Here is a 26,303-nt window from a genome sequence, read left to right on the forward strand (position 1 = left end):
TTGTAAAACAGTATTCGCTGCGACCAGCACCGGCTGCGATATAATTTGCTGTCTTAAATACAACTAACACAAATAACTAACATTAATCGTTCACAGCTTTTCCTTACGTGACAGTTCTTTTGTGACACTGTCAGCTGAAGTTTTTGTAATAAATAATTTGCACAAAATTTAAAAACACCACAGAACTTTCTCGAATATTTCACCGGTTTAAAACTTTAATGTTTCTTGCGGCTACTCCCTTTTTATTGTCTTGATATCTGTCTTTAACCTTTTTAACCTGTGAGTGTTGTGTTCAGGATTGTATACCCTACAATAATGCAAAATCATAGCATGTCTTGCTTGCTTACTAATACATAAAATAGATAATCTAGTGTGTACCCACGTCTCCTTTCTCTTAAATAATTCTATGATAAGAGTCATCCGTTTGCGATACAGTGCGGAAGAATTTTAAATCTATACTGCAACGTTGAAGCTTCAGTAGTTTTAACTTTTAACAATGGGGAAAGTTTTAAACTGACATTTTCTTTTGTTTTATCCTACCGCCAACAAAGCATGAGTTTTTAATGACTGCATCTGCAAGATTTATTTAAATCAACTTCTTTGACATCGCATAAGAACCACAGACTTGTTTCACGTGATGTCATTATTACTTTCATTAAATTAAATTTGATGTACAGAGTTTACGCTATTCCATGTTTCAGTCGATGAAACTGATAATAATTTATTTAGCCAATTATTGCCTATAACATCAACTGACAATTTATAAATCGTTAATAATGTGGTTAACTAGAAGCGTCGAAATTGTCAGTTCACTGGACCTTTATACTAATATTGGCTGTAGTGCAAAATTACATGTGAAACTATTTTACGTGAAAATAGTTTTCGCAATTATAAATTACTACTAAACACAGCAAATGCACACCATTAGTAAGGTTTATAATATCGCCTTGTAATTTTCGTCATATGTATTATATACATTAATAAATTAATGTAATACAAAGATAATAGTTATTAGTTCAAGTCATTCATTCTTAGGTAAGGTTAAGTTATCAGGATCACTCTGCTATACAGGGTCCCAGATAAAAGTTCGCGCCCTTAGCCTGAGAACGGATAGAGATATTACAATTCTGTAAACGCCATTGTTTTTAGCTGGAGGGGGGATGATTCGTTTACAATATTGCAACTATGAGGCATATATGGTGTCAGCATTGTAACACAACATTGTGCGGGTGAGTAGCAGCTCGAAACGCGTTAGAAGCTAAACTTGGGCTTTCGTTTTTTTTTCTCTTATTCTCCCGCGCATTGCATTATCTATGTTTATGACGTCATAACAAATTTATTATTGATCAAATTAAGAACGAATCACCCTTTCTCGAAAAGGTGAAAATACGCCTGTCTTTATTTAACAAAAATTATAGTAATAACAACATTCGGAACATTTTGTTCGACTGTTGATTAATAATTTTAGTTCCCTGTTTTGGGGCGACAAACTCATTCAAATCAAACAAATTTCTACGTGACCTTCTTTCGATGTATAAACAAGCAATTGAAATTAAACTTTGTTAGTACTGCTGAGAAACCATGTTTCCCTGTTGGTTATCCATTTAAACATATTTTACGTTGTCCATACTTGTGCAGGGGTGTTAATTATATCTCTGGTTTTTACTTTACAGAAGTTATTACAAAACAAACATCGCAAAATCTAATTTTATAATTTTTAAAAGAAGCAGGTTATGTTGGACTTGTACTTCACAAGCGAGGAAAGTTCTGTCGAAATAAGCTTCGAGAATCAAATTTGGACCAGCTGTCATATTTGGTTTTAGTTTTTTTAGCGCTATAAACACTGTTGTTTCATCGATTGATTCGATACCAAAGTAAGATTTAGACCATCATTATTATCAAGACTTTGCCAATGGTTGATTTAATGTGAACTTTGTCTCAAAAAATTTAACAAAAGTGTCAACAAATAATTGGAGATTATCAAATTTATCTTCACCATATGTCATAGTACACGAAAGTGAGGAGCTGTTATTATTATGAACTTTAAAGAAATTCCAAGATTTCTAAGGTATGTTTTCAAAGTGGTACTGATATTTCTCATATAATATAACAGGTTTCTCTAATCCTTTTTTCCATCTGCTGTTAACACCTTGAAATTGACACCCTGACCTGACCTGACCTTGACCTAATCTTTATGACCCTTATGAGCACAAGGAACTTAAGTTTGATCATCCCTGGTAGTGCTCGTTTCGCCACTTTGCCCACGCAGAAAGTGTGTGTTCTGCTGTATCGTCTTCTCCACACGCGTACCAGCATTTGCACGTTCAACTCTTTCCTCTGTTTGGCAAGGTTCTCGTGTCTCTGTCACGTAATAAGTATTTGTCCCGCCTTGCCTCCTGTTTATCTATCTCTGGATATATAGAATTAGTGTTTTGGTCCATGCTGCTGTTTCACCGTGTGGTTTATCCCATCTATTCTGCCATTTAATAAATATTTCTCTTTCAATTTCTTGTCTGTGATTTTTACCTTTTTCATACGTCTGATATTTTTATGTACGCTCATAGAGATTGTGCGACAACCACTGGTTGTCATGATGGCTACCCTTCAGCTTATCTTGTCCAGTAGATTTCTGTAGCAGCTCCATCTAAGTGTTTCCTGTTATATCTCGCACCAAAGAGCAACGTAGAGAATGCCGCGATAGCTATATTTTTTCTGAACTGACGACTTTGGCCCTCCTGTATTTGACATTACTCTGTACATTTTCATGTCCTTATTGCTAGCCTAAAAAGCGGATCTCTTCACCGGTCCTCACTGAAGATCAGCCTTCCTCCAAGTTTAGCGTCATGGTCTTTATCTTACGGCTACCCTGAAGGAGCACAGCCTCTGTTTTATGTTTCGTTAACCACGACCTTCTCTATTAATAGAGAAGGTCGTGCGTTAACTCTAGTCGTAATTCTTTTATTTTAGAGTTTACTATTTTGTAGACCACTTCTGTCCTTGTTTTAAGTTTTTCTCCGTGCCCACGATTACGATTGCCAGATCGTCGACAAACGCAATCAGCTGTGCTCGTATGGTCAACTTTGTTCTTAGTAGTTTATAGTAGTTCCATAATGTCGGTCCCAGAACGGAGCCTTGCGGTACCCCGTATGACATTTGGAACATACCCCCGTATTCTCTTTCTATGCACCTGTTATCTTAGTAACTTTGTATTATTCGAATCAGGTCTAGTTGCATCGTACCGTTCGTACCGTATTTACCGTCAATTTCTTTTTTAGGAATCCATATTGGTGCTTTATGTAAGCCACCCCTTTCCGAGACATTTTTTTCCAACCTACTCCTAATCAGTCTCTCTTGTTTTCTTTTTCTGTTAATAGTAGATGGCAGATCTTTGGGAATTCTCCATCTATTATGCATAGCTAGAATTTCTTCTGGATGTTCTTCAATGATTGGTTCTAAAAGCTCAAGTGTTGTGCCATCCAATCCCGGTGCTTTTCTGTTTTAATTTCTTTCGCCATCTGCTTGAGTTCTTCCATATGGACTAGAGGTACTTCCCTCCTATCTACCGTTGGTGTCTTCCATGTTGAGATGCTTCTTCTTGGAAAAAGCTTGGCTCTAATTGTTTGTTGTCTCCTCATCTGAAAAAGTCTGTGGAGCTAGTTTAAACTTGTTCGTAATGATTTCGCAGGCTTTTCCCCATGGGTCGTTGTTTAGCTCGTGGCAATTTTTTTGCGACGCTTTGGTTTCTGGGTCTTCTTCTTTAAGATCTTTTTCAGCATTCTGTATTTTTCTTTTTCTTGTTCTGTCTCAGCTTGGGAGACATCTTTTTTCTTGTTGGTGTTCATCAATTTTTGTTTTTGTTTGAAACAGTTGTTTCGAGCGTCTTCAAAACCGTCGTAAACTATAGTCTTTGATCCCTTCGGGGCTCTCTTTTTCTTGAAAGATCCATCTCCCATTTTGACTTTGTTGGAGATTAACAGTTTTGGTGAACGTACTTATTTTGCTTTTTCTAACTCTTTCTTAAAATTCTATGTAAAAGTATTCATCTTTTCTCTTTCCGCTTTCCAACCCCTGCTAATTAAATTTCCGATATTCGTTCTAGCGTTTTCAGTAAGTTTTGCTTTTTTGTCGGAGTAAGTTCAAACATAATATTGTGGTCCCGTCCTTTCAGTTGTGTTTGCACAGATTCGCCTGGCAGAGAAGTAAGGTCTAAGTATACGCGTCTTTCCTACTTTAAACTAGATCGTTTTCTACCACCCAGTCAGCCAGTGGATCTCCCCGACTCGCAAATGATATTATGCGCGTCGAAGTCGATCCTTATCACTGTATGTCCCTTGTCGTTTTCTTTTATACTAATTCCTACTGTGTTTAATCAATCCGTAAATTCTTTTGTCTCTCAGTTTGGCGATGTATAGATCAAGTAGATCATCGTTTCCGCTCTTTTATATATACGCAACCTTTTCCACGTCCCCAGTCGTTCACTCAAAACCTTTTATCTACTATCCTTATAAAGGTATCATTGTCTTTATCGCCATAATTGTTTTTCTTCACTAGATTTCTATGGGGTTCCTATCCTATTATGGACGCTTTCTTTTTTGACTTGTTTTCTCAAGCATATTTGTTGCCACTAGGCTTCTTTTCCGGTTCGTTTGTATCACTATCATAACTTCTTCTAAATTACTGTCGTTTATTCTTTTACACCTAACTTTTTTTTCCACTTGTCTATTCTGCAGTTCTTCTACTGCTTTTTAGTATTTTTTACATTTCATGCTTCTTGTGGTATGTCCCTCTTCAATGCATACTTTTGCAGTCAGTAGCTTCGTACTATTCCTGATAATTGTAACATTTGGGGGGTATTTCTAACGATTGTATTCGACACCTTATTGCATCCTATTTTTATTTTAGCTATTTCTTGCATTTTTTCGGTATACCAGCTACGTTGTTGCAATGGCATATGTTAAGCCTCTTTTGTTTCCTTTGTTTTGCTATTTCTACCGTGATATCATTTTCTTGTTTTATTAATTTCTTCCTATTCGATAGCACTGTCTGTCGCGGATCATGAGATTTTCTCTTTAAAAAACTCTCTCGTCTTTGCCGTCTTTTCTGTCTTCCAAATTTATTTTGTATGTTTCCATTTCGCGTTTTTTTTACACTGTTACACCAATAACCTGACCTGACCTGAACACTGCCAGCCTTTTTTTAAATGTATCCCATCATTTATATTTTAACCTTATCAACGTAATTGTTTGGTTTGTTGCACCAAACAGGAAAATGGTCAATAGACTTTCGTTTTTGAAAATTTCATTCAACCTTTGGTAAAATAACAAAACATCTGGATCTGCACTTTTTATATTTTCCAAACAATTGAAATTAGCTGTTGTTAGATTTCAAAATAAATAAATAAAAGTCTTTTTTTAATCTACTTATTTACAACGAAAATTTGATTAATGTGTTTTGATCTGTGAATGTCAGAATAAAAGCATATATTTTGTAAACACAGATGATACATATGCTCAGATATTATTGGGTCTCCGTCTCGTATTACAGTGACGATGGGATTTCTATATATAAGGTTGAGTAAACGATCGCCTGTATTGAGGACGTTGTACTGAGAAAGTTAAAAAAAGTCCCTAATATTGTGCAGATTCCTTATTGTATTACTGACATCATAACTGTGAGTGGATTGCAAAATTTCTGGAGTGTTAAAAGTCTCCTCAATAATAAATTTTGAATTATGCAAACAATGTAAAGCCAAACGGCATACAACGAACATAATTCATTGGCCCCTACTTTTTTCACGGAAATTAACAGTAGATCGATATTTAGATCATCATTGCTTCCGTTTCTTGATCCAGATAATCCACAAAATTTATATCGTAGGATCTCGTTCCTACAGGATGGGGTACCATCACATTATGGCGTAAATTTAAGCGTTTTTTGGATAATCAATTTGATGGAAGGTGTATCGGTTGGAAGCCCGTGAACCAATAGAATGGCCACCTATGTCTCCGGATCTGACACCCCTTGATTTTTTTTTATGGGGACATTAAAAAGTCGAGTTTCCATGAACAGACCCAATAATTTAGACGACTTGAAAACAATAAATTCATCATGAAATGACTCCAGAGTATGGAGAATTCCGTCAATTGAGTTTACCATCGGCTGGGTTTGTGTCAGATAGTGAATGGGGAACAGTCTGAACAATTTCTATAGCATAAATTTTTACTCCAATGCATTGTTGTATTTATTTAATATTTATCATTAAAATCAAGTTTATTTTGTTTGTTATTAATTTTTAACATTTTTTTGTTATGTAATGATGACGTTATAACTTTTACAAATTTGACATAAAATTTTTTTGACATATGGCAAAAAATGGAGAGTAAAATAAAAAGCCTGATATGTTTTTGCATTTTTTTTAACAAATGCTGCGCTTGTTATGAATTTTGTGCATTACTTTATCATAACCCTGTATTTATCTCACATGGAATGTTCAAGACCTCTGCTGTCCTTCGTTTCCATTAATGAGGTTGCTTGAAACAAAAATAATCCCAGATTTTACAAATCGATATTCAAAAGATTTTAGAAATTAAGATGTTTTTGTTTATTAATTATATTCGAGAGCACTAATTTATTTCATGTAAGTTTGAAAGAAAGCTAAAAAACATTAAATAATAATATATTCGAGTTAGTTAATTAGTTTCTATAATCTCTAAGGGTTTGGCTACAAAGCAGTTATCTCAAAAGGCATCACTTACAGCACTATGTATTAAACTTTACCAAAAACTGTGTACATTTTTGGGGAAGAACGTACATGAGGTTAATTGCAGACGACATGATGAGCATTGTTTTGAAATGTAGAGAAATATTTGTTGAAATACAATTAAGTTGGTTGATGTGAAAATAATCGGCGATGGGGAATGTTATGCGAAATATAGCTATTTCTAGTTCTAAATTGTGGAAAACGTATCGTAATGACTGCATCCTATTTAAAGTTTATAAATAATTTGCCCTAGTTATTTGCATTAAATGTTTGGCGTGCCTCATTTTTAAGAAATTTTCATTTGTATTTGGATTTGGAGAAGTGATACTATGGTGCGTCCTGTCAAAAACATTGCCCTTTGAAATCAAAAAAAATACTATAGAGTAAAAAACAAAATACAAAATTATGACACTAAACATTTTGCATTGTTAAAAATCTTTTGAATATTACACAACAAAACAACAAATTCTAGATTGCACAAACATTACAAGAAAGTGTTATTCTCTTCATGTTCTTGGTGTGATGCAAAGTATATGTAATTTTTTCAAATCCTTTGTAAATGAATACAACGCCCACCATTACAACACAAAGTGTTCATTAACTTGTCGCATTATTTTGATCTCCGTGTAAGTTTTATTCCAATAAATACGTTCACGTTTTAAATTAACTTAAATAAATAAGTAATAAACATTCTCTGTTTGCAACGTAATTGTTTCCTTTGATGATTTTGCTGCTGTTTTCCAACTTTAACGCAATATGTATTATATAAACAAACGTCTGTCTATTCGAAATGCAATTTTGTTTTGCAACAATGTTTAGAAGTTTATTTTTATTTTTGATGAAACAGTTTTACAAACAAATTTGTCTCAGTTTCAGTGCACTGCAGACTTGTATTTGTCGTTCCTGTGTGTTTATACGTTTGTCTCTCTGTTCTGGATATATTAACGTATTATAAAAATAGAAAAATTAACTATCAAAGCAAACCAAAAATTTGAATCGCAAACTATGGGAAAACACTTTAAAAAAATTCAAAATAGTTTCAGTAGTTCTCCAAGAATTACAGTAAAAATGCTATTAATACATATACAATTCCCAAAATAATTCTTTCAAAACGTACAATAGAATTACTTAGCGCGCAGTCCCACACTTATAATAAAATAAAACGAAATTGTTATTAGGGAGGGCAATAAGAGCAGAGTGAAACTATTACAGGGGCGGCTGTAGTTTTCTTAGAATTCGTTTTTGGCTTGCTTGGGACAGAATGTGTTTTTAGGATTTAAATTATAACGCAAAGCCTATATTATTAACGAACACCCCGAGCAAGAGTTGGTAATAATTACGGAATTTAATGTAGGCAATTCAATTAAAATATTAAATTTGCAAATGCTACACTCGGACCGTAACGTTATTCGAAACCCGCACACGGCACAATTTGCGGTATAATAACTCGACAATAACCACGTCTGGTGTTTCTGAAACGGTACTGGAATCCCGGATCGCTCTTAATCCGCCTCTGCTATTATTTTGACATGATTAACTGTCAGGACGGCATGCGAACCGTGCCTAATTAGGTGCACTGTGTCCTAACAGCGCAATTGTCACACCGCCACCGCACCGCCAATAAGGCACGTATGCACAACACTCTTGATGACTGATCTCATAAAGTGTCTCTTACTTCGAGTGAGAGCAATTAGGGATAATAGTTCGGCCGGCTGACGTGAAAGCCACATAGAAGTATACAAAACGTGCTCTCAGAATATATATTAACAAAATTGTTACACGATTTTCATTAAATAATATCATACGAAAACGATACGAAAATTCGCTAAAGGTATCGCAATCTAAGGTCATATCTTGTTGCACTGATACTTGGAGTGCCTTAATCCCTCGCCTTACCTCCGGTCCAAACTGATAAGAGCAGCGATTGTAAGTGTTGCATAAATTTTAGCTGCCCCTTTTAAGTTACAAATTTAGAATCCATGCAAATAGATACGGGAAACTAAACAGCACAAAAAGCAGATGCATTGTAAATAAAGAACTTTTTATACTACATAAATTTCTTTCCAAAAATCGTTAAGACATATAGTTTTTGTTTAGATTTTTTAATCCAATAGTGTTGAGTATGTATTAGTGACATACATAACTTCGTTTACCATTTGTAATACTAATAAATAATCCATATCAGGAGTTAGATGGCGTTAGAATATGCACGCTTAACTGCATTTGAAATGACGTCATCAATTTTTGAAGAAAATGGAAACATTTTGAAGTCATTATTAGACGCGAGATTATAACTTTCCAGTTATTGCATAGTCTTTTTTTTCTTGATGAAAAAGTTATTGTTTCTAGCATTCGCTTATATGTTTACTTCCCCAAATTTCAAACTTTTGGCTTCTATTTTTATATTACACAGATGAAACAAAACAAATTCGATTCATTAAGCTTCCAAAATTAAAAATGAAATTATATATTCCCCTCCCAGTGAAAATACAGGAAAGTTGTAACCAACTTCGAAATAACTGCTGCCTCTGAACGGAAAATTATTGGGGCGATATATAAACCGAAATTTAAATGCACGGCGAGTTCTGACAAAATTCCAGCTGTTCTAATTAGATAGTGTGTATCATTTTCGGCTGGTGCTTTGACGTATTTATTCGATACGTCTCCCAGGGGTAGCACTTTTCCCATTTTGTATGAAAATCAAAAATTTTTACCACCGTTAAAAAAGCGACAGAAGTGTAACTGAGGATTACCGTCCCAAGTTACTGACCAAAAAATACTCAGAAATATGTAATAGTTAAAGTCTTTTTACGTAGTTAGTATAATCAATCGTTTGGCACAGGCTGTAATACTAATAACAAAACAAAAATTATAAAAGTTACCTTGAAATTTATATAGAATGTAAGGAACATTCTTAAACTTAGAAAGCACGTCATCCTTTCCCCATATTAGGATTTATGATGACAAGATGCTAACGGAAATAAATGAACTTTACTCTGCAAGAACAAAGCTTCAGCAACACATCGATTATTATTATAGGAAGAACATATTACAGGCAGATAAGCTCACGTTCAACCAATTATTGTTAAATCTATAAACACTACTCAACAGTATGTACCAGTATTTCTCTATCAACACTAACTGCTATTCTCTTTTATTGAAATTTAATTGGGCTCCTCGTTTCATGAAAACATACAACACACCTTGTACCATTATATCTGAGACATGGTTATAGAATTTTTTTAGTGATTCTTTAATTATTATTCCAGGATGTAAACATTTTCGACAAGATCATCAGTGGTGGGAGAATATGTACGAGAGTAATTTGGAACGCTACCCACACCCACCTAACCATTAAAAAAGACACACAGACTTTGAACATTATTTTATTTTTTATAAAACTTTTTTGGATGCTTTTCCTGCGATTCCTTAAACTAAACCATTTCATCAGACAAAATGAAAGATGGGTAAAATATTTTGTAACTATACTTCAACTTTTTGAAACTGTAACTGTCCAAACTAGCTGAATTAAAATAGGAAAAATGAGTGGTGGTTAGTGACATTTTAGTAGTGTAGAGTGTAGACTACAATGATCAACAACTGACATGTTAATATAATAATGAGTCTTGGGGAAGATAATGATTTAATTGTAGAACTTATTTTTCGGAATTCAACATTGTATCACACTTTAATCACCCATACTACGCCACTGCCTTTGATTTGGCAGCATACACTTTGCTAACTTGTTTATATCTGCCCATTACTTCCATGCAAATTTAAATTTTCAATTTTGTGCCCTAGTACTATGATATTTGTGATTACTGTTTATGGCTTTTTTGTTGCTGAGATTTACTAAAACAAATTAATTATACCTACTTATCCTCCAGTAGCGTTTAGAAAGGTTGGATAATGATTAATTTTTCCATTATAATTTACGTACGTACCGCTAACACCCATAACACCCTGTATATGTAGACATGATTAAAGGATTCGACTCAATTAAAAGAGAAGCAATCTAGAAAAGTCTTGAAGAAAAGAAAGTAGATAAGCTTATATATATATATATATATATATATATATATATAATCAAATTAAGATACGAAACAGAACATTAGTATCTTTTAAAATAGTGAAAGGGGTAACACAGGGAGCAATATTGAGCCTACACTTATTTATCTGTGTACTAGCGAATGTAAAAACACATTTAAACCGGTCTGATTCAACGCGAAGCTTTGTACGAGTACATTTGCAAATGATTAATTGAAGACTCAGAAAAAAATCTAAAACCAAGCATGAATACCTATATATATTGATTTAACACACAAAACAAGTTAACACAGTATGTTTTCGTAACATACTGCGTTCGAATCAATGGCCGTGGCGGAATATGGGTCATTCGGTTAGGATACAGTAATGAATTCAGAAAAACAAGCTCAGGGTCCAAGGGCCTGTTTAACTCTATAATAATAATAATAATAATAATAACATATATTATCTAAATTTAATAATCTTTATTTTATTAGGAACATACGTGATACTTGGTCACCTGACGTAGACTCCACGCATCTTTTAAGGAAATTTCAACTCTGGACCGTTCGTTGCAAATTTGATAATTGTGTGTTATTTTGAGGCACATCCTTCCTGTAACCCACTGATTAAAGAAAAGTGTGACCTGCCAAAGTTATATTTAATTACCAACATTACTTGCCGACTACAATTTATTATTAAAACTAACATTGTCTTTTTTCATTAAAATCTTTTATTTCCAATCCTATAAATATGGTGTAACATTTCTAGGTATCTATTTGGATTCCCGTTTATTGCCACCTGATCATTTCGAACGTTTACTTACTGAAACTAGAAAATACGTGTGTTGTCTTATTAAAGTCATGTATTATATTTTTTTGAATATTCTTTTTCAGTATATTACACTTGCTGTTGACGTACAGTACACTAGTAGGAAACATTATCCCATTGTTTAGAGATTATTTAAAGTTCACTGTAGGATTCTTTTTAAATTTCATTTCCTTAAAGACGGTACAGCACATTTTTCTAAACTCTCTTCTTGTTGCTGTCATTAATTACACAGGGTTTTTATAAACGATTCTAAGGGCGCAGTTGGCCATGGATTTCAAAAATCCCGCTTGACTAAAATTATGCCTCATTTTATGACAATTCTCACTTTTCATTAATATCATTTGTAACCTGTCATTTAAAGCCACTGTTGGAATTTTAACTCCTTTCTTTTCTTATTATAGAATACGTATACGACGCGCACCGGAATAGGATGTCGAGTTCGAGCTCGAATTCGGTGTCGGTGTCAAGGTCACCGAAATCGGTCTGAACTGAGTCTGAACATTGCTATGTAACGCAACGCTATAGAAAGAGAGAGAGAAATAACCTATCAACCAATGTGTACATGAAACACCTCAAAGACTGGTTCTGATTCCTTCTCTTAGGACCCCCAGGATGCTCTAAGAGAATACAACCTACACACACGGCCAGAATTCAAAGAGTATCTAGACCACAACGACCCTTACGATGCAGAAGTGATGCACAGATAACTGTCGGAACTCTGTGTGAATGCAAACGTTGCTTGACGAATTATTGCGGTGAGGCGATTAGTGTGCGTACGCGTTGACGGGCAGCGCCTCCTGTTCGCAGCGGTAGTATCTATCGACTCGAGTGAGGTTTGGCCGATTGGAGTGGGAGCGCGACAGTAGCGTGGGCGTGACGAACTATTTAATAAAATGTGTTCATTTGACTGTTCCAACGATTAAATTGATGAAAACAATTGATGCCGTTTTCACACGCTTCATTATTCACTTAAGAACTGATACTTATATCTATATATAACTGTATTAAATGATAGGGATAAACATACCGAAGGCGATAACGCTATGATTGAACTGTAATTTGTATTTTAAATCGAATAAATTATAAATACTGCTCTAGTATTTGTAAATATTTACTTGTTACTTTATCAGTTAGTAAATTACACATTGAATTTTTTTTTATACGATATTATTATAATAATTAATTATGATATTTCTATATGATAAATAAATAAAAAAAGTACATTTTATAATAAACAACAATTCAGAATAGGTACATGGATATTTACGTTAATTAACCCAATCATCATCATTAATCATTATTTTGTCAAAAAATACAAATGCATCATATTTTTGATTTTTATTATTTTACTTCCCGAGCGTAAGCAAAGGAAGTATTGTAATCGAGTCCGTCGGCCGACTCTCTACTTTTACGTTTTCTCGATCTTTCATGACCCCTAGAAGACGAAGAAATAGGTCTCCCATTTCCGTCTGTCTGTCCGTCTGTCCGTCTGTCCGTCCGTCTGTCCGTCTGTCCGTCTGTCTGCCGTCCCGGATTTTTATTAGACAGATAATCTCCGAAAGTACTGGACCGATTGTTGTGAAATTTTGTATTTATATTAGGAATATCATGTAGATGGTAAAACGCTAACCAAAATTTGTCTAATCATCCCACTAATGCGATGACGTCACTTCAAAATTGTACATAGTAAATGGGTCTTAAATTGTATAAAATAACATAGTCCTACACATGTAGTTTACGACTCCGAAATCAGTTTTTACCCGAAACGTCCAGATTTTTGGAAAAAAAATCAAAATTATAAAACAACATTTTGCAATTTAATTTTGAATCTGCTAACCCGAATGTTTTGAAATGTTGCAGATGTTTTAAGGCTCTAAAGAGCATCATAAATCTTTAGTCAAAATATATTTGGTTATCCCCTCCAAAAACTTGATGACGTCAGCTCAAAAGTTTGCCGAATAAATCCTATCTAAAATGTACAAAATATGATGAGTCTGTACTTGTGATTTATCATTCCAATCATATTTTTTGGATTTGCTCGTCCCCCCCTAAAAAAATTGATGACGTCACCCTAAAATTTGGTAAATAAATCCTATCTAAAATGTGAAAAATATGATGAGTCTGTACTTGTGATTTATCATTCCATTCATATTTTTGCGATTTGCATGTACAGGGTGACTGAAAAAAATTAATGAATGCGTCAATTTATTTTATTGATTTAATCAGGAATTACAGAACCGAACGCTTTAAAATGTTGGAGATGTTTTAAGGTTACTATAAGCATGGTAAATTTTTTATCAAAATGTATTTGCTCTTCCCCCCTAAAAAATTGATGACGTCACTCCAAAATTTTGCCGAATAAATCCTATGTAAAATGTACAAAATATGATGAGTCTGTACTTGTGATTTATCATTCCAATCATATTTTTTGGATTTGCATATACAGGGTGACTCAAAAAAAATTAATGAATGCATGAATTTATTTTATTGGTTTAATCAGGATTTACAGAACCGAATGCTTTGAAATCTTGGAGATGTTTTAAAGTTATTATAAGCATGGTAAATTTTTTATCAAAATGTATTTGCTCATCCCCCCTAAAAAATTGATGACCTCACCCCAAAATTTTGCTGAATAAATCCTATCTAAAATGTACAAAATATGATGAGTCTGTACTTGTGACTTATCATTCCATTCATATTTTTAGATTTGCATATACAGGTGACTCAAAAAAATTAATGAATGCGTGAATTTATTTTATCGATTTAATCAGGAATTACAAAACCGAATGCTTTGAAATGTTGGAGATATTTTAAAGTTATTATAAGCATGGTAAACTTTTGTTCAAAATGTATTTGTTCATCCCTCCTAAAAAAATTGATGACGTCACCCTTAAATTTGGCTGAATAAATCCTATCTAAAATGCAAAAAATATGATGAGTTTGTACATGTGATTCATCTATCATTCCATTCATATTTTTTAGATTTTCTTAAGAGGTGGCCCAAAAAAATTAATGAAGTCAATTTATTATATTGATTAAATTAAAGGCAACATTTATTATTAGTATTACATTGGACCAACCCAATTCGGTAGACACAAAATTTTTTAAAGTAAAAACTCGGTTGAAACATAAGGGTAGCACGCTTATTTACATCGACTTTAACATTACAGACGTGCATTTGTTTTGTGCGCTGTCTAGGTTCCGCGAATGTGGAATAGACATGTTTGTAATCAACCAATTGTGAATTCCACCGTCAAAAATTAAAATAAAACCCAATGTTTTATATAATAAGCGGCAGTCGAAGCAATAAAACCGATGGTTGTTTTGTTTACAAAATCAAAATGTCATCTTAAATTAAGAATGTTTATACATAAACGATTTTCAGTTGCCTCTCATCGGCGCCGTATACGTGAGTAAATTGTTTCGTTATAAACTAAACTAAACTAAACTCTTTAGACCAATTTTTTTAAGAAAAAATTAATGGCTTCGCTGCGAATGTGTGTTTGATTTACATAAACTGACAACGCAGAGTTAAAACTCCAACAGTGCGTCCCTGAGTCAACGCACTCTTTTTTTTTAATTTTTATTGTTCTAAAGTTTTTCAGAAGTGAATTCTCGTTGATTCAAGCCCAAAACAAGAAAACAATCGTTTTCAAAACTCTTGGTGCTTGCGTACGAAAATTTTGTTTTTGTGCTGGAAGCGAAGATCGTGAAAATGATCTATTCTGTTGAACAAGACGATTTCATTATTATGTCGTTATTCGCAATGCCACATGCGTGAACGGAGAGTGCATGTATTCTTTAACCGCTTGTAAGCAAGAATATCTGGCCAAATACCCAGATTTGTAAGTTCAAGAATCATCATTAGAGGCTCACATTAGAGATGTAATCAAAATATTTACCCGAACTTGCAGTGTCAACAAAGGGAAATCTCTTAGAAGATCTTCAGTCTCTGAGGTAGTTGTTAATGATTTGAGTTGACTCGAGCAGAATCCGCAAACATCTTTTACAAGATTGCCTCAGCAGTCAGGAGTTCCTCTTGCAACATGAAATTAAACAATGGCTCCAAAGCGTTCACAAAAGGATGCTGAACATTTTGAAATTAAAAACAGAGTGAACATGTGCCTTGAACGAAATAACATTTACTGTGAGATTTATTCACAATAAATTTGTTTGTTCTTATTGTAATGGATTAGTTTTATTTTTTAATAAGGTATGAACCACTTACGCAAGCAATTGTGTGTGGTGATATTTGTCGTGAGTCCTTGGCCATTTAGTGAAGTCCATATAAAGTGATAGGCGGCACGCTTCCATGATCTACTTCGACCCTATAATCATTTATAGAAACCTTGTAAGAAGTACACTAATTTATGTTAAAATGTATTTTGAAGAATATAGAGTAAGTGTATTTTCGTCGGCTAAGTGAAAAGCGGTTTAGTGCTATGTACTGTGTGCAAATATTTTACAATAAATTACCATCTAGGATTAAGAAGCTTAATAAAAGCTTAATTCAACTTTTTTTACTTCCCGAGCGTAAGCAAAGGAAGTATTGTAATCGAGTCCGTCGGCCGACTCTCTACTTTTACGTTTTCTCGATCTTTCATGACCCCTAGAAGACGAAGAAATAGGTCTCCCATTTCCGTCTGTCTGTCCGTCCGTCTGTCCGTCCGTCTGTCCGTCCGTCTGTCCGTCCGTCTATCCGTCCGTCTGTCCGTCTGTTGTCCCGGATTTTTATTAGACAGATAATCTCCGAAAGTACTCGACCGATTGTTGTGAAATTTTGTACTTATATTAAGAATATCATGTAGATGGTAAAACGCTAACCAAAATTTGTCTAATCATCCCCACCACTAATGCGATGACGTCACTTCAAAATTGTACATAGTAAATGGGTTTTCAATTGTATAAAATAACATAGTCCTACACATGTAGTTTACAACTCTGAATCGACTTTTCACCCGAAACGTCCAGATTTTTGGAAAAAAAATCAAAATTATAAAACAACATTTTGAAATTTAATTTTTAATCTGCTAACCAGAATGCTTTGAAATCTTGCAGATGTTTTAAGGTTATAAAGAGCATAATAAATGTTTAGTCAAAATACATTTGCTTATCCCCTCCAAAAAATTGATGACGTCAGCTCGAAAGTTTGCCGAATAAATCCTATCTAAACTGTACAAAATATGATGAGTCTGTACTTGTGATTTATCACTCCATTCATATTTTTTGGATTTGCATATACAGGGTGACTCAAAAAAATTAATGAATGCGTAAATTTATTTTATTGATTTACTCAGGAACTACAAAACCGAATTCTTTGAAATCCACTGCGAAAAAAAAACATAATAGGCATGCAGTCGTCACGTTTCCGACAGCGAGGGAAGTACTGTCTAAACTCTTTAGACCAATTTTTTCCTCATACCTTCGTTTGCTAAAAGTTCGTTAACAATGTTTTATCGATAGAATTTTAGAAATTCAATAATATCTGTAATAAAATTATCTAAATTTTATGATTATTATATTGTTGTAATATGTTTAACTACTTGTTCCAACGAGTATAGCTATAAAGGGAGATATTTTGTACCTTGTACTAAGAGTAAATGCATCATAGGCTGCTAGAAAAATTAGGGTAAAAATAAAGATGTATGTTATTTCTTTATCTAAAGTTGTTAAACAGTATTCCATTCTGTCATGTCATCAATTTATTTATGACCTAACGTGGTTGTCAACAACGACAAACGGGGATCAAGAAATAAAACACCAAATTTTCACATGTGTGTTAATGTCAATGGTTAACATATTTTTAACTCCATTTATCGCACTAGAACACATTTAAAAATGTTCATTTGATTGCCTTGTTTTTTGTCTACTTTTTACGGTGTATCTCTAAAAAATATTTGAAATATATTTTTTAACTATGTTCGATAAAAGCGACTTTGAACTTTGAACGACCGCTGATTTGCCATAAATCACAGCGGTAGTAAGAGCGATAGTTGAAGAACTTAGTATTATCCCTTAAATCGCAATCTTTCTGCAAAATTTATACTTTGTATTTGATGAGTCTTTTAAAAATACGGAGATCCTCATTGTGGAGCATTGTTCCATGATAAAATCATCATTACATATTAGACCCAAGGGGAATTTTTGAAAATTGTTGGATCACTGTGTATTTTTAAACAAGCATCAGAGAGAAAACTACCATCTCAAGAAATCAGCTGTTACTACGAAGTAGGAGTTTCTTAAAAATTTTAAGGTGAAGCATCAAAGAAGTATCACATGAGAAGCAAGTATGTGGGAATCAAATAAAGTGTAACCAGTTTATATTGGCAAGGAAGTCAGCTAATGACCTTTGTCTCCAAGACGTTTAATTTTAAGAGTCTCCTAAGACAGTTTTTTGTAAAATATGTCCATGAAGCTCGGAATGACCTGGAGATTCATAAGGTCGGAAGTCTGGAAAAGGAATGACATACCACAATCTTCCTAGTTCTAAAAAATACAGTGCGCATTGGTTAAGAACAAACACACCAACATAAATCACTTTTTTAAAACGACACGAGAAATGGAAATCGGACACTGCAGCAACATACTGTTGTGTACAGGAATTTTACAAGAACGAAAAGAAGCCCAATACTGTCAGTCAAGCTCAGTTCCACAATCATTGGAATATTTGACGAAGACAGCGCGAATTAAATTAACTCTGAAGGTAACGTAATTACGGGCAATGACTCCAGGAACCGCCAGCGGACTTTGATTTGAAATGTCAGACAATCTTTTGAAGTGAATCCTTAGACAAATTTAAGAGCTAACTCAATGGACTTTCGTATTATATTATTTGAAAATGCTAAATATGTATTAATACCATATTTTTTTAAATTATTGTTAAAGTTAATACGTCCGTAAAATTTGATCACATTAAAGAGATTGATTTTTACCTTTGTATTAATTGGTAGTTGTATCACATACTATTGTATTAAAGACATGTATAGTATAGCCTTGTCAGTAACCTTGTATGAGGGGTAAAACTTAATTTCAAATTCCTTCTCGAGTTAATAAGAACCTGTCTATTTCCAGCTCAAAATTATGTATTAATCTTTGTAAACAGGAAGAGTAGTAAAATCAGTGAAAACAACTTCTGCAATCTACACACACGGTAAGCGTCATAACAGAAAACAATTAAGCAGTGACACATTACTAGACGTATGAAACAAATTAAAAGTACTTATAATACTAAGTTGAACGAACTTTGGCCCTCATAAGCCTAGCTATAGTTTGGGAGTCGCACTATTGATCCCTCGTGCAATTATTACGTCATTTCGCCGAATGGAACGGATGGATGGCGGTATTTAAAGGAAGATTACGGCAAACACTAGAGCAAAGCAAGGTAATTAATAATTGCGCCGTTCGTTCGTTCGTCGCGTTTTCGCGAGAAAGGTGCCAACGGCGTGGAAGATGAAGAAGCTCAACTTCCGACCATCTATAACAATTAGCCGCGGATTCGGCTTCTCCGTCGCCAGTTTTTGCACACCTATAAGAATCATCATCAACGTCAGAGATGCAATTAATTAATTAGAAACGTCAAGAAGCCCTAATTGTTTTCCCCGGTTTTGTTAAAAAAGATGTGGTAATGGCGATGTGGAGCAGGGTTTTTCGTGAATAACAAATCTTTTAACAAATTTTGAACGCGGGTTGGTAAATTTGCTTTAGTTTCAGTTTTCGGCGAGTTTATCAAAAAGTTTTCAGGAATTAAGATTTAATGCACTGGTTATTATACAAGTGAAACACTTTTATAGTCGTAAAGTACAGTTATAAGGATGTAGGCACAAAACCAAGAGATTTTTATTACAGATAAATTACAGATAATTATAGATAAAGATGCACTTTGCGTCAGAATTGTTTCAACATTTTCTTATTTTTTCATTTAATAACAACAAATAAATGACCCTAAGTTGGGCCAACAGTAACTTTGCTTGAATACGACAATTCATATGCAAAGAATAGAAAAAATTAAAAACGAAAATTGTTGTTGCTCCTGATTGTTTTTGTTTTATTAATTTTTGCAATTATTTTCATCTTACTTTAGTTGGAGAAGTCTTATTTTTATTTCATACATTAACTTTTCAATTATCAACATATATATGACTCTTGCGCGTGAATGAAGTGTAATGAGATTTATTATACACGTGGAGATAATGGGACGGATACGGCTATAGGGGGCTTTACACACATTGCTCAATGTCACTAACCACAAATTTGTTAAAAGTAATAGGGGGTAATTCTAAATTTTATGCCTCGTAAAGTACAGCTATATTTATAATTCACGACATAAAAACAAAATGATAATAAAATTTAAAAACTGTAGAAACCAACTTCAACCTTTTATTAATTTTAACATTGTCAGTTAGAGAATCCGGACCACAACAAACACACTAAAAATAAAATCTGTTTAAAAGAATTAAACATAGTTTAATAATAAGTTATATAATTAAAGAATTAATATTTGGTTAACAAATTTTGGTCACAAGCTTACAAAATAATTTAGAAATATGAGCTCACTGTTTATGTGTATACATTGATACTACTCAACGTATGCATTTACGTAAGGTTTTATTCACAGTGTTAATTGAAATAGAAATGGATACTTTTACTAGCAAATGTATTCATCCAGTAAACAATGTATGCGTTTACCACAATATGTCAGTAAAGTTTCATGAATGATAACAGAATAATGCGTGATTCTTTAAATTTCTAATCTAGATAGATTGCAAATGTTTTAAAGTTATTATATTATAAGCATGATAACTTTTAATCAAAATATATTTGCTTATTACCTCCAAAAAATTGATGACGTCAGCTCAACATTTTGCTGAATACATCCTATCTAAAATGTTCAAAATATGATGAGTCTATACTTGTGATTTATCATTCCATTCATATTTTTTAAATTTCTTTATACAGAGTGACTTAAAAAAATTAATGACTGAGTGAATTTATTTTATTAATTTTGAGCATACAATACTGTTACAATTTTTAGTATTACACTGCACTAATCCAAGTGGATATACGTGCCCTTGCAAAAATGTTGATGACGTCATCATAAAATTATGTAAAATAAAAACTCAAATCAAAAATGCTGGATATGTTTCATAGTACGAGGGAAATTCTATCGAAACAACTTTTGACCAATTTTTTCCCTTAGTTTTCTGAATGGATCATAATTTGTTCCTGTTTTTTTTATTTAGATAGTCTTTCAAAATTTTCTTTTTGTATTTAATTTCATATTTTTTGATGTTTTCTATCCACGATGCAGTTTGTTTATTTTTATTAGTTTTCCAATATACTCCATACACTTTTGCACAATCTAACAAACAATTCTTCAATATTTCCAAATTTTCTTTCGTACTCGTTATCTTTGATTTTTACTATCTCATTGGGTAGTACTTACTGTTATTTCGTATTTATTGCCATATTTCTATTGGTTAACTTATACAGGTCGTATACTATCAGGTTTTGTTTCATTTTCTCCGTTGTTAATATTTAACTTGTTTCTTTCTCTGTTCTCTTATTTTAGCTACTAGTGGGTAGTGGTCATTATTTATTTCGGGGCCTTTCTTAACGCTAACATTTTTATTGCTTTTCTGTTTCCCTGTTACTAACACGTAGTCTCTTACAGATTTTTCCCCTTGTATATAAGTTGTTTATTTCGTTAAATTCCTATAACCACTTACCGTTATTATTTTTTGTTTCTTCTCCATATTTTCCAATAACTGTTGTATCGCTATAGTTCCCTTTGCCTACCTTCCCGTTAAAATTTCCCGTTATGTATAAGATACTTTTCCCATTCTCATTTGCCACTGTCAGTTCTTTCCAAAATTTGTGATGATGTCTTCTCGTTTTATCTCACCACATTTTCTTGTTATTATTAGTATTACACCGCATCTATTCAAAAAGGTTTATATCTCCTTACTAAAATATTGATGACGTCATCACAAAAATTTGGTGAGAAAATGCACTTGAAATATACGCTCACCATGCTTCTTTACCTGTACTTAGCAGTTCACACATGTCTTTATTTTAACTTATCATAAAAAAATCAAATTTGCAAAATTTTATTTTATAATTTTTCGAAGAATTTTTCCTTCGCCTCTACTTCAGGGGCGAGGGAAGTTCTGTCTAAATAACTTTACACCAATTTTTTTATTCCTGGTTTACGATTTCGGGGTCCGTCTTTTATATTTTAACATTTTCACGCTTTTTGAGTTTTTAATTCAAAGCGGATTAATATGTTTTATAATGAAATTAGTCCCGTACGCTATAAGAACTTAAATAACTTACTATAAGTATAAGATACAGAGTGATAGGTTTATTTGCATTCCGAATCCTAGGTAAATCGTAATACCTTATAAAGGAGCTTTTGTTTTTAAATAAATAAAAAAATCCTAGATCAATACCCACGCACACTTACTTTTGAAATAGGGGTTTGCAGTGAGCAGTAAAATCAATAAACCAAAATTACCCTCAACGCTTTCTTTCGTTAAATAAAAAGTCTTTTTGCTGTTGTCGTTAATCCCTATTAAACAATTTTTTAACTCGTACTTAACAGAGATTTAAAACCAGAAAGTTAAAAAGTTAAGGCCGAAGTGATCAATTTATTTTCTGAGCTAGAATATACAATATTTAACTTACCACACAGCTTATCAATATGTGTTTTCCAAGACAGGCTTTTATGAAGATGAAAACCTGGATATTTCAAGTCGATCTTAAAAGCACTTTGTTTGAGAGTAAACATTAATGATTGATTTTTCTTTTCATTTACTCTTAATTTGTTTTGATTAAACCACTTTTTGGCATCCTTGACCGCAACTTTTTCTTATCTTTGAGTCGATCCAAAGTGACATTTGATGAACTATGGCAGTATCATCTGCCAATAACAGTATTTTATCACCTCTAACATTTAGACATAAGTCGTTAATATAAATAATAAAGAAAAGGGGGCAACGATCGAGCCTTGCAGCACACCTACATTGACGGGAATTGTGGAGGGATATTGATTATTGAAATAAACTGTATGTTAGTTGGACTACCATTCTAGAAGCTTTCTAAAATATTTTCGAAACAATTTGAAGTGGCTAATGTTCTAGATTTATTAGTGCGAAATCCATATGTATATGCACATATTTAATTATATGCACATGTATTAATTATGTACTTTTTTTCAGGTACGTATATTAGATGATTCTTCTAGTCCAACTGCAACAAAGAAGGGTAAATATAAAAAAAAAACACCTTCATCTTAAAAAATAAATTTGCAAATTAATGTCATTATAAATATCAGTACAAAAAGAACAATTTAACAATATAAAGTTAAATTTCCTTTACACTTCTAGATCAAAATGTGATTAGAAATTAGTGCTTTGTGTAATTTTTTTTTTGAAAAATAGATATTTTATATGTCAAAAAACTTGTTCGCGAAATATTTTTCATATTTTCGACTAATTTTTTCATTTGGTTACGCCTCAATAGAAAAGCTAACAGCCACTTAGCCCACAGGTAATTATTACATTTATATTGCTCAAAATTTATTAAACGATACATATAAAACAAGCTCTTACGTATTATTAATCTTCGTTTATTTTTCAGCAAAGTTTGAAAAATATTAATTTAAACCGATGTCTATCAACATAGATAAACAAAAACCTGCAACTGAAAAAAAATCATTTTAGAGATGTGGCGCTTCAAACTTGAAAACTGTATTTGTCTCTCGAACAAAACTTAAGTTCCGGAAATTTTGAACGGTAAAATCGAATTTACAAGTGTCCTGAAAATTTAAATCTTTTGAAGTGATTTTGCTTATTTATACATTTCATAACATAAATAATATTCGAGTTGACATAAAATCAATATCCAGGCGTGCAAGAATTCAAAAATGTTGCAGTGCTGTGGAGGAACTCAATGCAAATTTTTGTCAGTAGGAATTCGAGAATAATTGATTTAACCCGTCCCATCCGGAGGAACACAAACAATTTACTAAATTAAACGAAGCTCTACCGTTGATTAATTTAAATATAACAAGGTACCCCTCGTTTTCAGCTTAATAAATTACGTGGGTAGCACAAAAAGATCATCGACTGGTGGAAAGCCATCAATTTAATAGCTTTGGTGATAAAATTAACGACGAAGATGTTAATTAAGGCAGAGCGGTGTGCTAATTAAGACATGTCTATTGCATCCAGCCCACACGGAATTTTGACAAATTAATGAATAAAATCCACGTAACGTGACAAAACGCAGGATTCTAATTATGTGAAAATATGTAGAAGTACAAATTTGGTGATTACAATTTTAATACAGGACAAATTAATGTTTTATACTTATACTAAAGCACTGCATTTAAAAAAAATAAAATTGAAAAAACTATAAAATGATATGAAAAATTTGTTCCACAATATTGTGTCGAGAACTATTTAAAATTAAAAAACTAGCAAAGATCTTTATCTAAAACCGAAGATGAACATAATTTATTTTTTACTGATAATGACTATCCTGATATGATTTTTTTAATTAGGTTTATTTCCTTTTTTGAAAACATTCCTTATTCAGGATTGTTTATTTTGGCTAGCAGTTTCGGCTACTTAACTAGCCATCTTACAATTTAACAAGAGAAGGAAGAAGAATAAAATTTATAAATCTACTATACAATTGAGTAGTTTGTCAACATTTCAGTGTTAACGTTTGATTTTAAATGTATATATTTTCATTTTTATATCTTACACGATGCTTTTCCTAAAAATAGACAATATGTAGGACGTGAAAAATTGTATTTGCAGAATCACCACAAAATTTTCACTTCCTTACATCATTCTTTTACTTTCCATTCAAGAGATTCTTGTACATATTTTCAAGTCACTTCAGGTATTGAGCAATATTTTTTTCTGTATCTCTGAAGGTGTGGATTTCACTCCTCTGGGAAATCTGCTGTGTCGGTACTCAATAAATAACATTTTTTTGGAAGATCCCTGGGTAGTAAAGCAACGTATTTTTTCAAAGATCTCAAAAAAATTGAACGGCTGACACTTCCTTTTTGTAAGATTTCATATATCGTGCTGTGGATTATACAGAATGAGTCAACGTAATTTTATAAAACTAAAATTGGCAACACTGCTCACACCTAATGCGTGAATACATCCGTCTGACTCTCTGATCTCTTAGTAACAATGGTGAGTGAAATCCACATTCTCTTTATATCAGGCAACTATTGTCAAATGGAATTTTATCAAATTATTAAAAAACAACACAACCATATTTTTGTCTATTCTAACTGAAATGGTAATTAAACATGGTCATGAGCGAGAAAAATATTAACTAAAAGTTTTATTACTAGTTATTGTGATAATGAATGAGTTGTTTAGTTGTTGCATATAGCAAAAGAACCAATTTTAAAATCATTATAACTCCACCAAAAGGTGAGAAGGATTTTTTTTTATTTTGCCCAGACTCACCAGTTGATTGTTAAGAGATTTTCCAGACACCCGGTATACCTAGAAATAAAAATTCATCAATGTCAAAATTTAAGCAATGAATCAAATAAACTAAACTGCTCACCTTAATTAATAAAACATCGTGATTAAGTCTGGCCAAAGGCCAAAGGTTTGGAAAAATCTGTGTAAGCCACGCTAACTTATTACATGACAGTCAGTTTGTCTTTTTGGATAAGAATCTTCGGACTGCCTCTTTTATTGGGACTCAGAATGTAATTTTTATTCTAGGATGGCAGCATAATCCAGGCTTACTTATGAGTAGATGCTGCACAACGTATTTTTGCTGGCGTAACCTCTTCGTCTTCAACAAGTGAGTTGCCGCTAATATTTGAATCTTGTGTAGGAAGGAGAAAGGATTAGCATCATATTCTTTTCCCACTGATCATTATTCTTATTCGAAATGGTTGGAATACATCCACGATTCCTAAACCTGTAAAAGGTTAAGGTGGGCAGACCTTTATTTTTACGTTTATGTAACAATCTGCAATATCTTGTTCAAAATAATACCTACTTAAATATGTTTTTGGCATCAACGAACGCGCTTTTCCGTTCAACTTTGCTTTCATGCTTTAAATAGTATATTCATAACCAAAAGACTAAAGCGGCTGTCTTTTCCCGTAAATGGAGATTAGTGTTCCGAACGATAGCGGCATTAACCACTTAAGGAAAAAAAACCCTCTTGAGTCCTATGCTATTTATTCCATGTCCCCAGTAGTACTTACAATGAGAAAAACGTTTGAAAATATTTCAACAATTACAACTGTCAAGGTGACCTTTTATGTTTTTCATATACATAAAAGCTTCTGATTTGTTACGACACCCGAGCCAATGTACAAACAAGCGGTAGACATACTGATTTTTTTTTAAACTGTGAAAAGCTGCACTGAATTTAGTAGGAAACGTGTAATTTCAATATACAGAAAAAAAGCGGAAAAACTATCGTTGAATCTACTGCCAGCGAATTCAAAATTGATTTACGAGAAAATATATAAATTATTCGATGTTTGGTGGTCCTAAAATGAAGTGAATGTACCTACTTACAGAGAAGATGTGCTATTTTTTATTTGGATGAAACGGTAAGGAGTTTGAAAAAGTCGACGCTTTGGTCGTACTGTTCGATGCTCAAAGCGACCATTGGCTTGAAGCATATT

At 33.0% G+C, this 26,303-nt stretch overlaps 1 protein-coding gene across 2 annotated transcripts in view; it reads left to right on the forward strand.

The window, feature by feature from the left end:
- The window catches only part of Stg1 (stargazin-like protein), an 810,143-nt gene that overhangs the window by 113,311 nt on the left and 670,529 nt on the right, over positions 1–26,303 (forward strand). The window contains exon 2 of one of the 2 annotated variants that reach the window (XM_064048543.1): positions 25,381–25,462. The exons of the other annotated variant lie outside the window; for it this stretch is intronic. The gene's annotated coding sequence lies outside the window, so the exon portion shown is untranslated. The remainder of the gene's footprint in view (positions 1–25,380; positions 25,463–26,303) is intronic. 2 annotated transcript variants of the gene reach the window in all.

This window comes from Zophobas morio, unplaced genomic scaffold (assembly GCF_036711695.1).
Source record: "Zophobas morio isolate AGI-343-1 ecotype UQ-CSIRO unplaced genomic scaffold, CSIRO_AGI_Zmor_V1 ptg000006l, whole genome shotgun sequence".
In the NCBI taxonomy this organism is placed as follows: Eukaryota; Metazoa; Arthropoda; class Insecta; order Coleoptera; family Tenebrionidae; genus Zophobas; species Zophobas morio.